Source organism: Ambystoma mexicanum, chromosome 1p, assembly GCF_040938575.1.
Source record: "Ambystoma mexicanum isolate Mex_15411 chromosome 1p, UKY_AmexF1_1, whole genome shotgun sequence".
Classification (NCBI taxonomy): Eukaryota; Metazoa; Chordata; class Amphibia; order Caudata; family Ambystomatidae; genus Ambystoma; species Ambystoma mexicanum.
In genome coordinates, this window is record NC_090921.1 from 487,522,126 (window position 1) to 487,541,823 (window position 19,698).

Below are 19,698 nucleotides of genomic sequence, written 5' to 3' on the forward strand. Positions count from 1 at the left end.
ACGAATATTACACCAAGCTCCAGGGCTCTCATAGGTGGGTAATTATTCAAAATATGTTTTGTTTCAATAATAAATCAATGTACTCTAGGTATCCATATATTGAAGATGTAAGTAAATGGAATTTTTCTAGGAAACCCTTGTGTGAAATAGCGAGAAAAGAGTGATTTTGTTGCCAAATATTAGATATTATGGATTGTATCCCACACCTCTGCTTTGTTTTTCAAGTCACAGCTATCAGTGCCAATGTCTTGGGGAAAATGTTATTCAAAACTGATCTCCTTATGAAATGTTCTGATATCCTCAAACCAATTACCCAATCCTCCTGAGGTTTCTTTGGGATTCAGCAAGTTCTTAAAACAGGATTAAATGGGCACTAAACAGTGAAAAGGTAAAGTATCTGAAGATAATATAGATATGGATGTCAAACCTATTTCTAGGCAAATGGATTCTATACGTGTAGTTGGAAGAAGACCCAATGTCAACCGCCATAATTTCCACTCAAGCATCTTAATCCAACTTGATTCCTTACTTAAAATAATTTCTAGTCCATATATCGTGCTTGGTGCAATGCTGGCATTATACATTTTCATCAACCCCTCCATAGAATAGACTTAATTCTTCGATATAGACAATTTCACTGCATTCAATTTCCTAATGATCTTAACCGTAATGTCATTAGCCAGTAATTTAATATCAAATTAATTGTAAATAGGGAGGACTAGATACATATATCTCTTGACTGTTTCGATGACAATACTGTCAATCTGCCAATTAGATCAGTTAAACCGATTCTTTTAGCTATTAATAACCATATTCTTCATTTTACTAAGTTTCATTTCCAGATAATTTTCTATCGAGTAGTCCTGTAATGAAGTCAAACTATGTTGAAGGCCAAATGGGTTATGATTGGGTTATGATCCAGGATGATTGTGTCATCTGCATAAGATAGGCAAATAGTGGGTTGTTGACCAATCTTTGGAGGGAAATTTCGACATAGGGAATATTGGTGAAATTTCTTGATAGGCGAATAGAATTCGCTCAACAGCATGGTGAACAAAATGCGGGATATTTGGAGGGCAATGCCAGGTCTGTCCAAAAAAAGTCTGTATTTTTTGAGCTGTGTTGTTAAGCGCTACATGTGAGCCTAAAGCCAAGAGTGCTGGTCCAAAAAGTACAAGGGGTAGTGATGGGGGTTTAGCTCTGGTGATTGTGCTGTGGTTATTGTCCTGACAGTTTGGTTATCTCACCAGAAGATAAAAAGCGTAGTGATCAGCATAGAGTTCTCTACATGGCTGGTGCCAGTCCTTAATCACTGGGTGAGGACCTCTCTGCCTGATCCGCAAGGGACAAAGCTGTGCCTTTATATTTTTTATATGCAAAAATGGGAGGGCTCATGAACAGGTGAACTGCCAGAGCGAGGCTCTATGAAAATGAAAACATCTCCTGGTGCGACCCACAGCATGATACATAATGGCCAAGTGAAGAGGGTGGGTAAGTCTCCCAGAAGGGGAAGAATAATAATGTTGAGAGGTGATCCAAGTGAATTCAATGGAGGTGAACAGTTTTTTGGAAACTTCAGAATTTTCTCCAGATCCTGACAAAAGGAGGGTGTACCCGTCGGTCAATAAGGTTGTACCACCAGAGCTGTCTCTGCTCCCAGAAGTTAGGCAGGGTTTCATAGCTTCCTTGGCTCACCTGTGATAGCCATGGATGAACAACCAAGGGCCAAGTTCTATAGGAAGAGGGACTGATGTGGCATCAGATGCCGTGTGAAAAAGAGGTATCAAAGTCCATAAAGTTAAATGACCAGTCAGAGTTAGTTACCAGGGAAAGGGAACAACACAACGACAAGACAAGACACATAACATAGAGTAAAAAGAAGTAACCAGGAAGGAAACCAGGAGTCTGTAACCCGAAATGTTGCAGAGTTCTGACCCCAGCTACTACCTTCATAGGAGTGCACAGCACCACAATCATTCATTCAGGCAGTTCATGTTGTTTAACCTATAGTTAGGGGTTTCTGCTTGCACCTATTTTAAAGTCTGGGCCATCACATGGCTGTTTTTCCGTGGCCATCTCATTTCTTATCAGGTAGAGAGCCCACTGTAGGTGAAATATGCACCCAGTGAACAGCACCAATGTTAAAACTCACATTTCGGCTCTCTCTACAACTGATATTTGAGGAGCAGTAGATGCATTTTGCCCCGAGATGACTGGGGTTGTCACTTTTGCAGTTTCTGTTGGCTTCTTCGGGTGGAGGCATGTTCGTTGTGGTTTCTAATGTTGATTATTGATTTCGGGAGATAGGAGTCTTGATGGAAAAAGGTAAAGGGGGGGGGCAACCAGAGCTGCAGCACTGATTCCATGCAGGTGGATCTCCTGGTACAATGTTGGTGATGGTTGTAGACCCTGGTGATACAGAGATGGTGCCTGAATGGCTTTGCGTCTCAGCTCTGCTATGGCATGGCAGCTCAATATCCTTCTTTGGAGATGTTAATGGTGCTAATTAAAAATTGAGGTGGTAGCACGTGCATCACCGGCACTTGGCCTAGACAACGGAATGGAGGTCAGTGTGCTAGAGGGGAAAACCATGGTGCATGAAGGCAAAAAGTGCAGTGGATCCCAATAATGTGCCCGTTCTCCACAAGACTGAGCATGTCGTGCTGCAGGGGCCCATTGACTGTTGGTGGTATTCAGAGGTAGATGTAGAATGAAGATGCTCTTAAGAGTGCTTCCAAATGATCGTTGGGTCCAGTCAGGGGGACCACATGAGGTAGAATCGTGTCCCCTGCATGTGAAGGTTGCTTGGGTGCAGTTCAGTGAGTAGGTGATCATACCAGGCATGGGGATCCAGCCAGTGATCACCTGGGTTTGTGAGTCCTTGCTCCTATCTTCCACCACGTGGTTTTTCATCTATTTGACGGGATCCCCTTTAAGTCAGTTTGTGGTGTAGGACGGAGGTGGCAAGTTATGACCCTTACTAGGAGGCCCTTCTTTCATTAGGAAATATCTTCTTTCATTAGAAAACAGGCAGATTCAGGCTCCATGCGAATTTAAAGGGTAGTGGTATCATGCTGGTCACTATTGGAAGAAAATGTCTAATTTGACTCTGAAAGTAGCTGGCTTGAGGTCAGTATGGATTACCAGCGAAGGACAAAGTACTGGTTCAGAGTCTCCTTCCTCTATGGAGGCAGAGGGGTAGAGGGAGGACTTGGGTGGTGTGAGGTATTTGAACATTTGCATGGTGGACCTGGGCTTTTTTAAAGGTTTCATTAAATGGAATCATGGTAGATCAACGGCAGGAAAATGGGTGGGACTAATCCACACACCACATTGTCCTATGCTCACACCACGAAAAATGCATAGACCTCTGTTCTCTGGGTGGACACGGCCTACAGGCACAGTCTGCCTTTCATAGTTAGTTGGAATATGACAGCCAAGAGTACCATATGTCATCTCCAGGAAGGGAGAGGACCAAACTTCCCTCTGCCATGGACAGCCTGATTAACTAACAAAGGCTCCATGGAACTGCCCTGCTCTATTGTAAGGCCCTGCAGCTGGTGGCAGCGATTAACATACCAAAAGGGTACATCAAAAAGACACACAGTGGGTCTGGATGAAGAGTTTAATAAAGGAGACAGGAAAGCCAACAACCTTTCATATGTAACTATGTCAACCTGAGGCCAGCTCCCACCCCCAGTATCACTGACAGTGAGCTGTTATGTCTCGGACTGTGTGTTTACAGTAGGCCATACCACAGCGGGACCCCATTCATAAGGTTGCAGGAGATAGAATGTCTGGTCTTGTCGCAGCTTCAAGGGAGACCTGCCACTTTAATCAGGAATCACAGAGAGATCCATTAACAGACAAGAAGATTGGTGGGGCTTAGTATCACAAGGGAGTGTGGCAATAGATCTTTCTGTTGAGAGAAGGTTTCTACCATCTTGGTTCTGGGAAAACCCTGGTTCCTGTCCCACCCCTTTACCTTTTCCTATTGCAAATCACTCTGGTTATGATCTCACGCATATAGAACATTGTTGTTAGGGACCCCAGGATTGGTTCATTAAGGTAGGATTAATCTACACCAATCACTGTGACCCACTTGTCTTTAAAAGAGGTCTGGAGCCGCTCTTTTGGCAGATCATCTGAAGTCTTCACAAGAAATAAAGAAGGAGATCACAAGTTCGTACCCTGGCTGAAGGTACAGTCTTCCTTATATCTTCCGCCAGTAAAGGAAAGCCGGGAGATCCAAAGAAGGAAGCAAGATCCCTCCCTTAAACATCTCACAGGGAACAGAGGGAGATACAGAAATCAGAGGACCCTCCTCCTGCTGCAGAACCGGGATCCAGCCCGCACACGTGCCCTGCTCGGCTCTGCAGCGAACTTCCTTGATAGGAAGTGCTAGAATGTCTCTGAGCCTACCGTAAAGGTGAACCGTTGGGTCCTTTCAAATAAGGTAGCGCGTCTCTAGCTGGATGGGGATGCAGAATAACTCTAATAACCAATAATCAGACCGACTCAGAAAGTTGGCAAACAAAATCTGTTTTAATTTCAATTTTCTAAAACAGGGAGTACAACGGACATCAACGGACATCTTACAGCATAATCACGAAGCATCACATGAAGAAACATCCTTAGATAGCAAACATTTGTCATACGTGATGTCATACTACATGGCAAACTATGAAACCTACTTGGGACTGTGATAGGTCTACGGGGAACATCTAGGTATACTTTCTGTAGGGGATTGTACTGTGATTGGGTCATCCTCAATATTTGTTAGATACATGAGACACCATTGGCTCTCAAATCATAGGGCTCTTCAATACATGGCCCTCTGTAATTGGTTGGCATGCTTGTACTCTTCTGGAATATTCGACCCGCTAGCAGCACGCAAGCTGGTACCCCAGGTGCTTGTGGGTGGACTTGACCATGCCTCCCCACCCAATTATCCCACCATCCATCATCACTCATGCCATCTGCCATATGAATTGTCTTTGAACTTGGCCTTGCAAAGTATCACCGCTCCTGAGAATAGAAGGGAGTGTGAGCATTTTCTTATCTTCAAGTCTCGATGCAGCTTGCCCATTTTGTATTTGCATTCTTCCCACATGACATGAGACTGCGTTTGAGCTCCTTTCTTCGTATTTAATGATATTAAAAGAATAAAACATGGCACTCATAGTGTTTCTGTCGCACTTTAGCAGGAGCTCGCCTCACTGCTCATGTTCTTTGTATCTCCTTGAATAGATAACCAGTTCTTGGCTGCCCCAACCCATGACACTGGGCCAGACAGCCTTCTTGATCCTTCCTTGATTTTCAGCTGTTTTTCTCTACTAGGCCACACTTTCAGCCCTTCTCTTCATGGATCATGGCTTACTAAAGTTGCAACACCAAATATCCAGACTCTATACATATATATATGTATATATATATATATATATATATATATTGGTGGCACCGCCTTCAGTCTATTCATTACGTATAGCCAGCCTTTTCATGATTACTTAGTCTACTTGCATTGCAGTCTCTGTACAGTTATAAATCAATTTATATTTTCTTCAGTGTTCTTCGCACGTGCAATCTTCATTTCGCACATGGACTGTTACTCGATTCTTTATCTCGTCATCAGGTTATATAAGGTCTATGCATTCTCTTTTTTGTCATCACTTCTTGATGCACCGTATTTACTTCATGTGACATCACCAATCTTTTCTTTCATTCATCTTTACACTTCTTCGGGGATCTCCCCTAAGAGGCTGTCATCTCTCTGCGGGTACATCTTATAGGGCTTTCTCAATGGACACCTTGTTTCGAGGATTCTTCACGGTATTGGGTTAATTACTGGCTTTGTGCATGTCGCAATTTCTGGCATCCAACATATATGCAAAATAGGGGTGGATTTCTGGTAGAGGCACTTGGCTCCTCCTCTACACTCCCCCCTCTGGTTGATTCATCGACCATTCTCCCATCAGTCTTCACATCTAGACATCCTCATCTGAAAAAGTGTTTCTTTGAAGTGAATAACTTCATTACTCCTTTCAGAGTTCCTGCTGATTTTACATGGTAATCAACACTACAGGTCATGTGGCTGCATTGTCCATTTGGGCTGCAGTAGACCCATCATCCCACATACTTCTTATGGTTCCTTGGATATAGGAACTTCGTTCCTTCTGGTGCTAGAATGCTCACTTCTATATATTTTCAGATTTCTTCATCTGTCAGCTCTTTGGGTCTAAACCCAGACTCAACTTCGATCATGACCTTCATTCCTACTGCTTTCTTTGCAGTCTTCTTACAATGTGCGGTTATTATTCTGATCACACAGAATCCAAACATGATCATCACCAGTAGTGCTCCAAGAAACTTGAAGATATTCGCCATCCATTGTGGAACCCAGGAGAAGATCGATGCAAACCAGCTGTCATTTGCAATATCTTCTGTCTCATCTTCCATTTTGATATGCAAGTTCATTAGCAACGTTATGGCCTCTGTCACGGTCTAATTCTTGTCATCAGGAGAAGTTATGAATGTGCAACATGATTCCCCGATTCTGGGCCAAACACCTCCATCCATTGGCGTAATCATATCCAAGACATACCTATTCTCGAAAGTCATCAGTCTTATGATTCTCAATTCTTCCTTGATTGTGTTGAATCCCTTTATGATAGTGTTTATTGTCTGCAAGAGCTCCCAGCAAGTGATTTGCAACCACTTTGCATACACCATCGTCTGGATCCCTGGCATAAAGATAGTCGTGAATACTGCAGTCGTCCAACTGAACAACCTGTGTTCATATGGAATAGAATCAAAGGCTTCTTTTGACTTAGCTGAAAAGTAATTCACCCTTCTTGTCCGATTGAGAAATCCAAATGATCTCCTCTTCCTCATGTGAGCATCTGATTTTTGGAAACTCTCCAATGTTCAGGTCACTCTTTGAAATCACCAATGCTGAAACTTGAATAAGTACTATGGAACACAGCCCTCCCCAATATTTTTTGGATCCACAGGCCCAGTAGTGGTCCATTGATACTTCTGTTCCATCCTTCCTTCCTGGTACATCGAAAATTCGGCCACACTGCTGATTTATTCCATCCTTTCTTGTGCCAATGTTTCTGAAATACAAGGATGCATTAGCTAGAGTTACTATCTGCAAAGGTCCTCCTTTATCATTGACCCACGTCAGCAATTTCACAATTTTCAGCCAATGATGCTTGCATTCATTCTATGCAGTATCTATGACTGGTTCATAATATCCTGTTAGTGCTAATGCATTACATACAATCAGGCCTTCAGCCCATCCTTCTGGAGTCAGCACTGTTCCCTTGATTTGCAGCTGACCTCACTCCTTGCATGTTCGTATTTCTTTGTTGTTTTTTCCTTGACAATTGAGCATTTGGTTTTCTTCTCTTCTGATTCCAGATTTGTTTATTTCAGGCTGTTCATATCTTATCACTTGATTCCTTTTCTCTGATTTCTCTCTTGTCTTTAAGTCTTGCACATAGTCATCTTCTCTTGGAGACGTTTTCTCAGTCACCCATACCAAGGATGCTGTTCGACCCTGGAACTGACCTCTCATCTGGCAGAGCGCAAGGTGTATCAGACAATGAGCTTTCTGAACTGGCAATGAATACCTTAGAACTTCCCATAGCATAAGGTATGAGAGCACAAACATAGCAACTCTCTTTGGACGTTCTCTCTCCTACCCTTTTCATGTGCTGATACCACATGTTATTACCCAAGTGTGCTGTACTGTCTAGATAATTGTTTAATTTATCATCATCTTGCCTTGTGTTCTCTTGGTTCTCCCTTTCGCAAAGTGAGAGCTTGCATGATACTCAAGGAGCATATCAGTAATAGTTCCTCCTACAGGGGAAACCAATGGAACATGTGTTTTAGCAATAGGCAACCCTACATGAGCGACTGGTGTGGGGAAAATCTCAAATGGTCTTGGTCTTTCAGTAATAGACAATTCTGCGACAGTCACTGGAGTGGGAAGAATCAAAGTGGCTTCTACTTTGCTTGGACCAATGAAGTAAACAGTATGGATCAAAAGAACCAAGAAGACAAGTATGAGTGCTGAGCATGCATATATTATACACCAATACAATAATCCCTACCATTTACGATTCTCTGCAAGTCATTGGGTTTGCTCACTTTCCAAAACTGTGCCATTTTCAAAATTCGATACCCCAGTATCAAGTACAGCACATTGGATCTAGTGGTTGAAAATGCTGCAATGCACACATTGCTTCCTACTTCAACGTGGTCACATGATTGTACTCGTGACACGCTGTGAGAAGGAGAGTGTGCGAGGGTACGTATGGCGAGAAAGCATATCAGCAGTGGGCCGAATTTGAATATACATCTATGCAATATCAGGTAACTACAGAATGTGAGGACAGAGTATCTATGTATGAATTATAAGTGGGAAGTGAGTGTGGATCATGTGATATACACAGTTGTTCACTTAAACATTGCCTGTTATTGTAGGTTAGTTGCAGAGTGAAACACAGGAATTGTGACTTGACAGTCTGAACGTGAAGGAGCTGGGTGGCTCTTGGACATACATCAATTTACAACACATTCAGCAGTGGACTGTATTTGAATATTATATTGATCACCTCAACATCAGGTAATCATGGGTTGTGATAATATCCATTTATTTATTATAAGTATGAAGTGATTACAGATTACGTGATATGTACTGGTCACCACTAAGCATTGCCCATTATTGCAGGATAGTTGTAGAGTGAAATAAGGAAATGGGACTGGAGAGTCTGCACGTGTAGGAGCTTGGAGGCTTCCTGGCACACATTGATTAATAACGCATCAGTTTAACAGCGCATACATGTCTGCCTGTGACTACAAGTAGGTAAAGGGCACCATGGTCTCGACAAAATGTTAAAAGTGAATACCTCTCCAACACTGGAAACTTCTCCCCCTGACTCTTATGGGTAGAGCGGCACTCTTTAAAATGATGACCCTTCCCAGATTCCTTTACATCCTTCAGAATGCCCCACACAGAATTCCAGATTCAGAGTTTCACCAAGTAGAGACACTTCTTAGAGACCTTGTATGGGGGGGAGGTCAACCACGAATAGCACTAACCACACTCCAGAGATCGATCTGGGAGGGAGGAGTGGGAGTCCCCCGTCTCCAAACTTACTATTGGGCATCACAACTGGCTGTGATTAATGATCTTCTCCACGGAAATCGGGACCTACCTCACATACGCGCTGAGATAGCTACTATACAAAATACAGATCCACTGACCCTCCTTTATCAACCCCTTCCGGGAACTCCCGAACCCACAACCACAACACACCTCACTATGGTCTGGAGACAAGCACACCAGTTCATTGGGTGGGACAATAAAGTTACCATCGCACAACCTCTTTGGCAAAATAATAACCTAGCTGCATCCCGGAATCTTGAGCCATGGCCCAACTGGGTGAAAGCAGGGGTCACGAGAGTGGGGGATATGCTCACAGATGGGAAACTGACCTCATTTGAAGATTTGCAGTTACAATTCCAGATCCCGAATACGGAACGGTATCATTACATACAACTGGCCCATGCCTTAAGAACCCACTTAACAGCAGACACAAGAGTACCGGACTACACCCCCATAGAGCGCAACATCCTACCAGCGTATATTCCAACCAAATGCACTTCCATCCTATACAATGCCATATCCTCCTTTGCTACCCCCGAACTGAACGAGCTCAAGGCGAAATGGGAAGCGGATGTGGGGGAAATAGATCCAGAGGACTGGATACAAGTCCTCATGCATCCCCGAGAAATTGCTATCTCCTCTAGGCTCCGATTGGTGCAGCTGAAAATACTGCACCGGGTATATTACCCTAGGATGCGCCTATACGGCTGGAAACGGGCCACAAACCCAAACTGTCTCCGATGCGGGGAGGAGGAGGGAACCTTCTTTCACATCTTGTGGGCATGTCCCCGGATACAAACGTTTTGGAATGCATGCTGTGGGGAGCTCTCCAGAGTCCTGGCCCGGACCATACCACTGGACCCAAAGGCCCTACTCCTGGGAGTACCCAATGAAATTGAGGCTAACAAATGGGAGAGATTGCTCCTACACACGGCAACAGGACTGATTAAGCGTAATATAGCGCAGAAATGGGGAGCCCCTGACTCCCCGACAATAGATCAATGGAAACTGGATATGGACGTGTGCGCCATGATCGAGCATAGGATCTACTTAGCAAGGGGCTGTCCCAACAAAGCCTCGAAAATTTGGGATAGATGGGAAGAAGAGGCGATTTAAGGCTCCCTCCTACATGCTTGGGAGCGTGCAATGGGTACTATGTACTACACGCCAATATATGTACTAAGGAAGACTTTTGACCACTGCTGACATGTGTATTGCCTTTGTTGATTAAGAATGACCATGATAGTCCTTATGTTGATTTGTTTTTGTTCTTTGTGATTGTTATAATACAATAATAACAATAAAAAATACTTTATAAAAAAAAAGTGAATATCTCTAGAAAGGATTGATTAGAATTTTCTTTACTCTTTAAGTTATCCACATATACTTGACACTGGTCTTCGGATACCAGATCAGAGGTACGTGTAGTTTGAGGATATATTGATCACGATGTGAAAGACATTACTCACCTTTAGAACATAGAGGATCACTATTGTACAGTTAAAAGTGTCTCAGTACTAACACACAGGTGTGGATTGCTAATCTCGGGGTAACCTAACAATATACCGGAATAGCACTGGTACCCGGTGAATAACATGTAGGTTACTATTGTTGTTGGGAGTAGAAAACCCAATATGGTGAAGGTAACCCTGTTATGGTTGATCAAAATTGTTTCTGTGATTGTTTCTGTGATTGAAATTGTACAATCTCTGAAATATGGGTCTGACATGGATCCATTGTATATGTTGTTATAGAAATTGTTTGCTCCTGAAGAAGCAGTTCACCCCCGAAACGTGTTGGGCCAGTGAAATAAAGACTTCATATCAAGGAACAGGTGTCTTCTTTGTATAAAACTTGTATTTATTTCAGATTTCAAATGTACTGTTTGGAGTGAAATATTTGTGAAGATTGACACTTGATATATTTAGGCATATGTGTATGTGAACATGTGCACTTTGATTTTGCATGTACATTAAATATATTTTAATTTTTGACCAAATTGTTTACTGTATGTTCAGTTATAAAGGTATGCAATGGACGGGAATGTCTTATATGTTAGACACTTTGTACTTATCGTGTATTGTGTAGACCCTGTGCCAGGGTCTGGATTCCTCCTCTGCATCCAGAGTTTTCTTTAATTTATTTAGAGATTTCATGAGAGAATATTTATTAATTTGGTGTGCAGGCATACTTTAGTAGGTTTGTTCCATTTTCAAAATTCCTCATTGTGCCTGTGTACTACTTTAAGGAAGGAAAACATATTTTCAATCAGGCAATTCTGGTAAATCATGTAGCTGCAGGATCTGTTCAACTATCGCCACAGACATCCTCCTCATCGCAGGGCCATTTTTAGGATCATGAAGAAAAGTAGGAATGTTGACATTATGCCCAACAAGAGCAAGAAAACTCTAAGAATAAATATGAAAACAGCGATAAGGATCCTATGGGCATCGTTGTTTGTCAAAACCATAGATTCAACCAAATAATTGCACTGTATGTAAAGAAGCAGTGCATTGCTCAAGCTTCCAATCTCTTATCAGATTATGTCGCTCGAACATATCCACAATATGTCAACATTTTCTAAAGTCAATTTTCAAATGGTTCCTGCGTCTCAAGAAATGAGTTTGCACTCCTATGATATCTATAAAGAGTGTTTGGGGCGAGCCACAGTCCAAATGCACACTTGCATTTAGCATTTATTCAATCAGCAATCTTAGCATCCTTCTTCCTCGTCATTGATCGGGTCTGCACGTGCAGAACCTCTTCTCCTTGTCTTGCTTCTAAGTCGATCATTAGGAGTGCGTAGGCCTCGCCAGTATATAGCTTTATGACATTCAAATGGATCTAAGCACATCGTCCTTGGGCTTTCACTGCTGAGGGAGTAACGTACTCCACTAGGTAAGGTCCACTAAATCGTGGGTCATGCCACTTTCTGGTAAAGTTCTCAGTTAGTATTTTGTCTCAAATATAAGGTCTAGGTACAGGTAGTAATTCAGAAATTCTGGTTGCTGAATGGTCTTCATCTGTGTTCTGAGACTGACCCCCCTGGCACTTGAGTTGATCTGAAAAGACAGAGATACTAGCGGTCAAATATGCACATAACTCATTTCCTAATATTTCTGCAGTCTTCTGGGCCTCACATATGCTCCTTGATGGAGGAGACAAAGGTGTTCTCATTCCCCTCCATGTCACTGACTTGTGTGATGTAAGGTGGTGGTCTGACCCAGGCTGATTCCTTAATGCATATAAGGCTAGGTGTAGGCAACATACTCATCCATTCTTCAGTGTCAATTTAAGCTTTGCTATCATCCCTTTAAGGAGACCATTGAGTCTCTCACACAACCTGTTCGCTTTTGGGTGATAGGCAGAGGAAAACGCGTGCTTAATATTCAATAATAGACTGATCTGTTCAAATACTTTATTAACAAAATGGGGCCCATTTTTGGATCTCAGCACCTCACACACACCCCATCTTGGGAAGACTTTTTGTACTAAACACTTTGCTGCACAAGTAGCATCAGGGTGTGTACAAGGAATTGCTTGGATTCACCTGGAGAAGGGAAACACCACTACTATCATATACCTGTGTCCACAATATACTTGCAGCATATCAACATAGTCAAATATGTAAATGCTGAAAAGGACCATTCGGTGAAGGAATCACTCCTATATTCGTTCCCAGTGTATGCCCAGTGGTAAACCTTTGACATACGATGCAATTTATTACATAACATGCAATGTGTTCTAATAAGTTCAGTATGAACCAGTCCTCTGCAATAGTTGCTTTGCAAGGCTTTCCCTAGTTACATGCGCAGCGTAGTGCAGCGGTTCAAGCGCTACCTTTAACAATGCCACTGGCATCACTGGCTTTCCAGTGCTGTTTTGTCGCCATAATGCTTCAGAGGGTGATAAAGAACACCCCCTTCATTTCTACAACTCTTGCTTTTTCTGTGGTGCACTGCCCTGAATTTCCATCAACTGTGTTCTCTGTAAATGATTAAACCCTTCATTCACTACCATAATCATGACTACTTTCTCCTTTACATCTGGAGTATCAAAAGTTGAAATATCTGGCGAATATGCAACCCTTTTGGCCTCTACATCTGCGGCTTCATTCCCGCTAGAGATAAAGTCAGTTTGCTTAGTATGCGCTGCACATTTAACTATTGCGATGGCTACGGGGGGCTGTAGTGCCTTGTTAAGCCTGTCCAATAATGCTGTGTCTTGCACTGGAGTGCTGTCTGTTCGCAGGTGGCCCCTCCTTTTCCAATGCGCTAGCCCTGCATGCATGGTTGACGTCACATAGGCAGAGTCACTGTACACCATCAGTTCCTACCCTGCATTTCTTGAGCACAACAATAAGTGCTACTAATTTTGCTGCTTGTGCCGCCGAAAAGTAAGACGGTAGTTTTACACTTGCTACAACCTCAAATTCACCATTGGCTGTGTGCCTTACCACAACTGAACCTGGATGTCTTTCCCCATCAGTTTGAAAGAATTTTGAAGAACCGTCTATAAAGAGAACCTCCCCTCCTGCTAGCGCATTCTCTTTTACGATAACTACCTCATATGCGGAAGCCATCTGAGATGTCAATGTACCCTTAGGTTTGTCCAAAATGGCAAACAAACCATGTTCAACAAACAATGTCATAGAACACCCCACCACAATACTCATAGACTTCTCTATTGCGAAAGCGGCTACTGCCAACGATTTTTCGCAAGGAAAGTGCCCTCTCATGACTGGATCTAAAATCCCACTATAATATGCCAGTGGTTTGTACCTTAGTGTAGTCCTCTGTGTAAGCGCTGTTGTCATAACTGTCCCATTGTGTGCAAAAATAAAAATAACTTCCCTGAATAGTTGGGAAATCCTAAAACTAGAGCTGTACAATTTGCTTGTTTCAATTCTTCAAACCCTCCTTCCATTTCCTAAGTCCATTCTATTTTTTCCTTTTTCACTTGTGCTTTCTTCAGAGCCTGCAAAAGGGGCCTTGTATATGAACTATAATCAAATACCCATGCTCTAAAATAGTTGCAAATTCCCAAAAACTGCTGCATTTGTTTTATCGTGTGCAGTTTTGCTGTTTTCATAATCGCCTCAGCTCTTTCAGGTGTAATTTACTTCCCCTCATATGAGATTAACTGACCTATATACAAGATTTCTTCTTGACAATATTGCAACTTCTCCTTGTCCACTATATATCCCTTGTCTGCTAGAATAATCATTAACTGAATTGAATATTGCCTGCACTCATCTTCTGTTGTGCTACAAACTAAAATGTCATCTATGTACTGCAGCACAACACTTTGCAAATCAATATTGCCTAAGTCCATCTGCAGGACCCTATTAAAGATTGATGGAGATTCTCAGTACCGCTGGGGAAAATGAGTGCTCTTCCGCTTAGTCTGATGAAACTTAAATGACGTAAGGTCTTGGGAGTCCTTATGCAAAGGGATTGAGAAAAACACATTTTTCAGGTCAATCACTGTGAAATATCGTGCCTCTGTGGGGATACTACATAGTATTGACACCGGATTTGGAACTAAAGGAACCTCTGCCTCTACAATCTGGTTAATTGGTCTCATAGCCTGAATTAGTCTGCAAAACCCTCCCTTCAATTTCTTCACAGGATACACCGCAGTATTACAATGTGACTCTGACATCACTCAAATGCCTTATTCTATCGGGGCAGATATAGTCTTGAAAATACCCTCATCCGCCGTTCGAGACATTGGGTACTGCCTTGCTTGAGGTAAAATTGCTCCTGGATTCATCTTAATTTTAACCTCCCCTATCCCCTTCAATAGGCCTACGTCATGGGGGCCTGTAGTCCATAAAGAATTTGGCACTTTTTCCAAATCTTCATCAAAAAATGCTGGGCGCTGCCGCACTATTACCATTCACAGTGGGACTTCCCTTTTCTCTATTCTGATACAATATGTAATAATCATCTTGAATATTGCTTTATCATTTCATGGATCATCTCTGAACATATCCTCATCAGTGACGTCAGTCAAACTTATACCCTTCCCCAATGGCAATCACTGTTCTCCATGGACTGCCCTCATCATCAGTTCCTTCGAGCATGGGCAATTCAACTTTCACTATGGCTGCATTTAACCGTAGGGGAATAGTCTGTCCCCCCTCCTCGTCCATAGGTATCTGTTGCCTGAACAAAAATGCATCAGGTATTTGCACAATCTTTCCCACAAGGCCGGGTAGCCATGTCAATAAAATGCGTACCCCGTAAAGAAAGACTTCTGGCTCTAATGGCATTCCTAGCCGAGCCATTTGCCCTGTGTACAACAATATAAATTCACATACGGTTATATAATGTATCCCTGGAGTGGAAACACTATGCCTTCATCAGTGAAAGAAATTGTCATATTTAGCTTCGTCATTAAATCTCGGCCCAGAATGTTAACCAGTGTCTGCCTTGAATACAATAATGGAACAGACATGTCGCACTCTCCATTGGAGACTGGTAATTCATCAGTAAAAGGAACTCTGCTTGTAGCTCCAGAGAAAACGTGCGCATTCATGGTATTTCCCACCATTGGATATTTGCCCTCTCGTATACATGAACGAGTAGCCAGAGTGTCTACTAAAAAAAGAAAAAGATTTGCCTCTTATCGTCACATCAACCTTTGTATCCTCTTGGGGGTCTGGTGTCACAAAAAGTACTGAAGGAATTGTACTTTTTGACTGACTATAAATGGTCGCAACGACCAAAAGTTCTAAAAATGCTACCACCAAAGGTTCGAACACCAAAAGTTCGAACCTTTGGTGGTATCATTGCAGGTAAGTAAAAAAAATAAAATAATACATTGTGGGGGCTACTGGGTTGTCCCCCGCAACACCCCCCCGCAACACCCCGGTCACTATAGTGAGCGGGGTGTTGCGGGGGACACCACCGCAACACACCCCAAAAAAAGAAGAAAAGAAACAGGGCCTGCAGGGGTGTCCCCCGCAACACCCCGCTCACTATAGTAAATACTTTACTTTATAGTATAGTGAGTGAGGGTTGTGGGGGAAGCCCCTGCAGCCCCCATAGTATGTACGTGTGTTCGTATGAGAAAGGTGCAAACATTTGTATGTTCGCACCTTTCTCATGCTAACATTCTGGCCGTGGCAAAATCAGCCACGGTTGGATCACTTAGAACCAGTAGTGAACACGTCAAGTTATCCTGTGAGCTGTCCTATTGTGGATACATACTCATCCCTGTACCTGTAAAATGACTTTCTCCCACCATAGTGACACCCCCTACCCTAGCCCCTACCCTACCCCCTACCCTAGTGTCAATAACTGTCCTGTGTTTGCATTCTGATGTATCTGCATGGCTGCGTGCTATGACTGCCCTCTCAACGGGTTCAAAGGTGCTTGCTGCAGCTGCAATGTCTGTTGCATTTGCAGCGCTTGTGCTTGATACACTGTCTGAACTTGGGCAATCCCATTCCTAGCTTGTGAGCTATATGCTGGAGGATAAGCTGTCCTCCCTCTTGAGAATTGCCCATTCTGTACGTACCCTTGGCTTCCCACATGTACAACATACAAGAGGAGCTATTCTGACTAGCTCCCCCTTGGTTGTATGCTCCTTGCACATTTTGATTATCATTCTGCATATTCTGAAACCTGCCTTGGTTATTTTGAAAACCACTTCTTCCTCTGTAGCCCATTCCTCTGCCTCGCGGCATAAACCCATTCCCTCCGTGATCCACCTGCCATTGATTATTTGCCTGCAATGTACCCACTGCTTGCTGCATTCCCAATCCTTCCCCACTTGTCAGTATCACCCCTTCTATGGCGTACTTTGAAAATTTCTTCTGAACTAACTTGGCTTCCTCAAGTTTTCTAGCATCTTCCTTCTTATTTTTCTCTTGTAACACCTGGCAGTGATGCGCTATAGTCAACTGTATCCCTGCCCATGGCTTCGCTTGCATTCCCACTAATTTCTTGAGCTGTTTCTGCATGTGTTCCAGTAATCCCTGACACAGAATGTGGTAAAATACTGCCACTGATTTCCCCCACGGCTCCCTCATTTCAATTGTCCACCATTACGGAATACTTTGAATATAAGAAAGTAGATCTTCATCATCTTTCATCTTGCCTGCCATAATATCACCCATATCTGACGTGTCAGGGTACTGTACCCTGAGTGCTCTCCAGACATCTGCTCTACAATTATTTAATGGCACTCTATCGTACGCGGTGTTCTGTGCCGTGACACTTGAGTAACCTGCTCTCGTCCAAATGTCATCAGCCCTTTCCCCAAGAATGACTGCCAGGAGACCCTTAAAGTCCCCTATTGCCAGAGTATTTCCTCCTGTCGTCTTTTCTAGCTCATAAATCCATTTCCCTGCACCCACCATTAAACTCTGAAGTTTACACGATAAATTATCTTTATCCATTTGTGGTCTGGCCCCTCCTTTCTCCAATAAAGGGAAGTGTGAGACCCCAAATCAGCAATCGGCTCCCATCGTCTGCCTATCCATAGTGAGACAATGGTTCCTGATCTCTTTCTACCTGGCAATGACCTCAGCCTGCTCACATATGGTGATGACTCTCCCTTCTCACTATGCGATTGTCATTTAGGGTGCTCTGGATAAGCCATAGGATCTGGCATCCTATCTTTAGGCTGCTCTAAATCAGACCATCGCACTTCCTCGTCTGTCTGCAGACATCCCTCAGGACCGCATGCACATTCTCCCTACTCCCTATGGAAGGTTTCTCTCTCTTCGTCTGACATATCTAGTCCCCAACTAGTATGGCTTTCATCCCCATCACCCTTATTTAAAGTCAGCCTGTCTAAGAACAAGACTCTATGTTCGAGACTAAACGGGTCGCTTTTTTCGCCTGGTTATTAGCCGGTTAGGGATTGTTCTCCCTTCCCTTGGCTTCCCAATTTTCTGCTTTCCCTTAAGTCTTGAAAGGCTTTATTGATCCTCTCCCCGATACGCCCTATGTCAAAATTCTCCTCTAGGGTTACCCTAGATGGCCCTGACTTTACTCCCTGTGACAGGAGGAACTTCTCTATATGGACCCATGATATTACTGGACTCGATTCCATTAACTCTTGCTGAATGCGATCAATGTCGCGTTCCCTTTGCCTTCTTTTTCAGTCCATTTCTTCATCTAATTCCCTTTGCTTTTTTTCTTCCCATCCAAGCCTTTCCTCTTCTTGTCTTTTCTCTTCTATGCTTTCATTTTCTCTACGCTCTTCTTCTTCCCTTTGTCTTTGCATTCTTTTTTCCCTTAATTTCTGTGCTTCATCCTCTTCTCTTGCCTGTCTCATTCTTCGATTGCTCTCTGCCTGGTGTCATACTTCCTTTGCTCCTCTGCCCTTTCTTCTTTCTTTTGCTGTTCCTCTTGATACATCTGTTCTTGTTTTTGTCTATTCTATCTCTTGTGCTCTTCTTTCAATCTTTTCTCTCATTCCCTATCTTTTCTATCCTGTTCGTCTTGATCTTCCCTTTGCCTAACTTCCTCAACACTTTTCCCATTGAATTTGAGCAATATCTGTCCACCCATTCATTCATTTTGTACAAGTGTTACCTCATCAGATTTATCCTTTTCTCCTTTCCATCTCTTAATCTCTCATTCTATGTCTGCGCATATATTTGGTTGTTTGCTTTTCTCCTCCTTGTCTTCTAAGACCTTAAAGATCTCCTCTTTTTAGTTCCTTTAATGGATATAATGGATACAAACCTACATCATCTGTGCTATCACTATTTACTTCGGGTGAGGTAAGGGGAGCAGAAGGCTCAACACCTTCCTCCCTTCACTGATTAAGCAACCAATCCTCAGGAGGCAGATCTTCCCGCTCCTCCTGGTACATTTTCCAGACATCTAAAATAGCTAACCTCTTCTCCAATTTCTTTCCTGTGTACGCAGCATGCAAGTATGTGGTTATGTGTTGCAAAACCGCTTTTGACAGCGATTCCCCCTTGTGGCCATGGCATGAACATTTTATCTGCTGTGCCCTTTACCCACTCCACACTATACTGTCTGAGCTTGGGTGCGTGTTTTGGCAGCGTCTTGCACAGATGCATCAGTGGAGTAACAGCCCCCATTGTGACAAGTCTCAATTGACTGTCAATACTTACCTTTAATTACACAGATACATTTCAGGAAAACAACAAATATGAGCGCACCCCAACCTCGCTGCTCAAAGCCTCTACTTCTCAATTATCTCAACCTATCTTTTCACCCATCACCAACAATAACTAATAATAGATAACCATTTTGTATCTCTTCTTTAACCTCACAGTTTGCTCTTGTCACTCTTCGACACCTCCTTTCAATTACAAAATACACAAACAGACAAACTAGTCGATTTTATTCATTTTCACCAAGGTACTCCTTTTCTCCTAGCCCCTAAAATACCCTGATTAGAGTTTGAGTCAATCCCTATCATAAACCTGTTTATGTGCCGCCTAATTAACCCCTTGCGGTTTTGAAATGACTCCTTCTAGACCTGCCTTGAGGTAGGAAACCAGGATCTACAAAACGTTCCTCGTT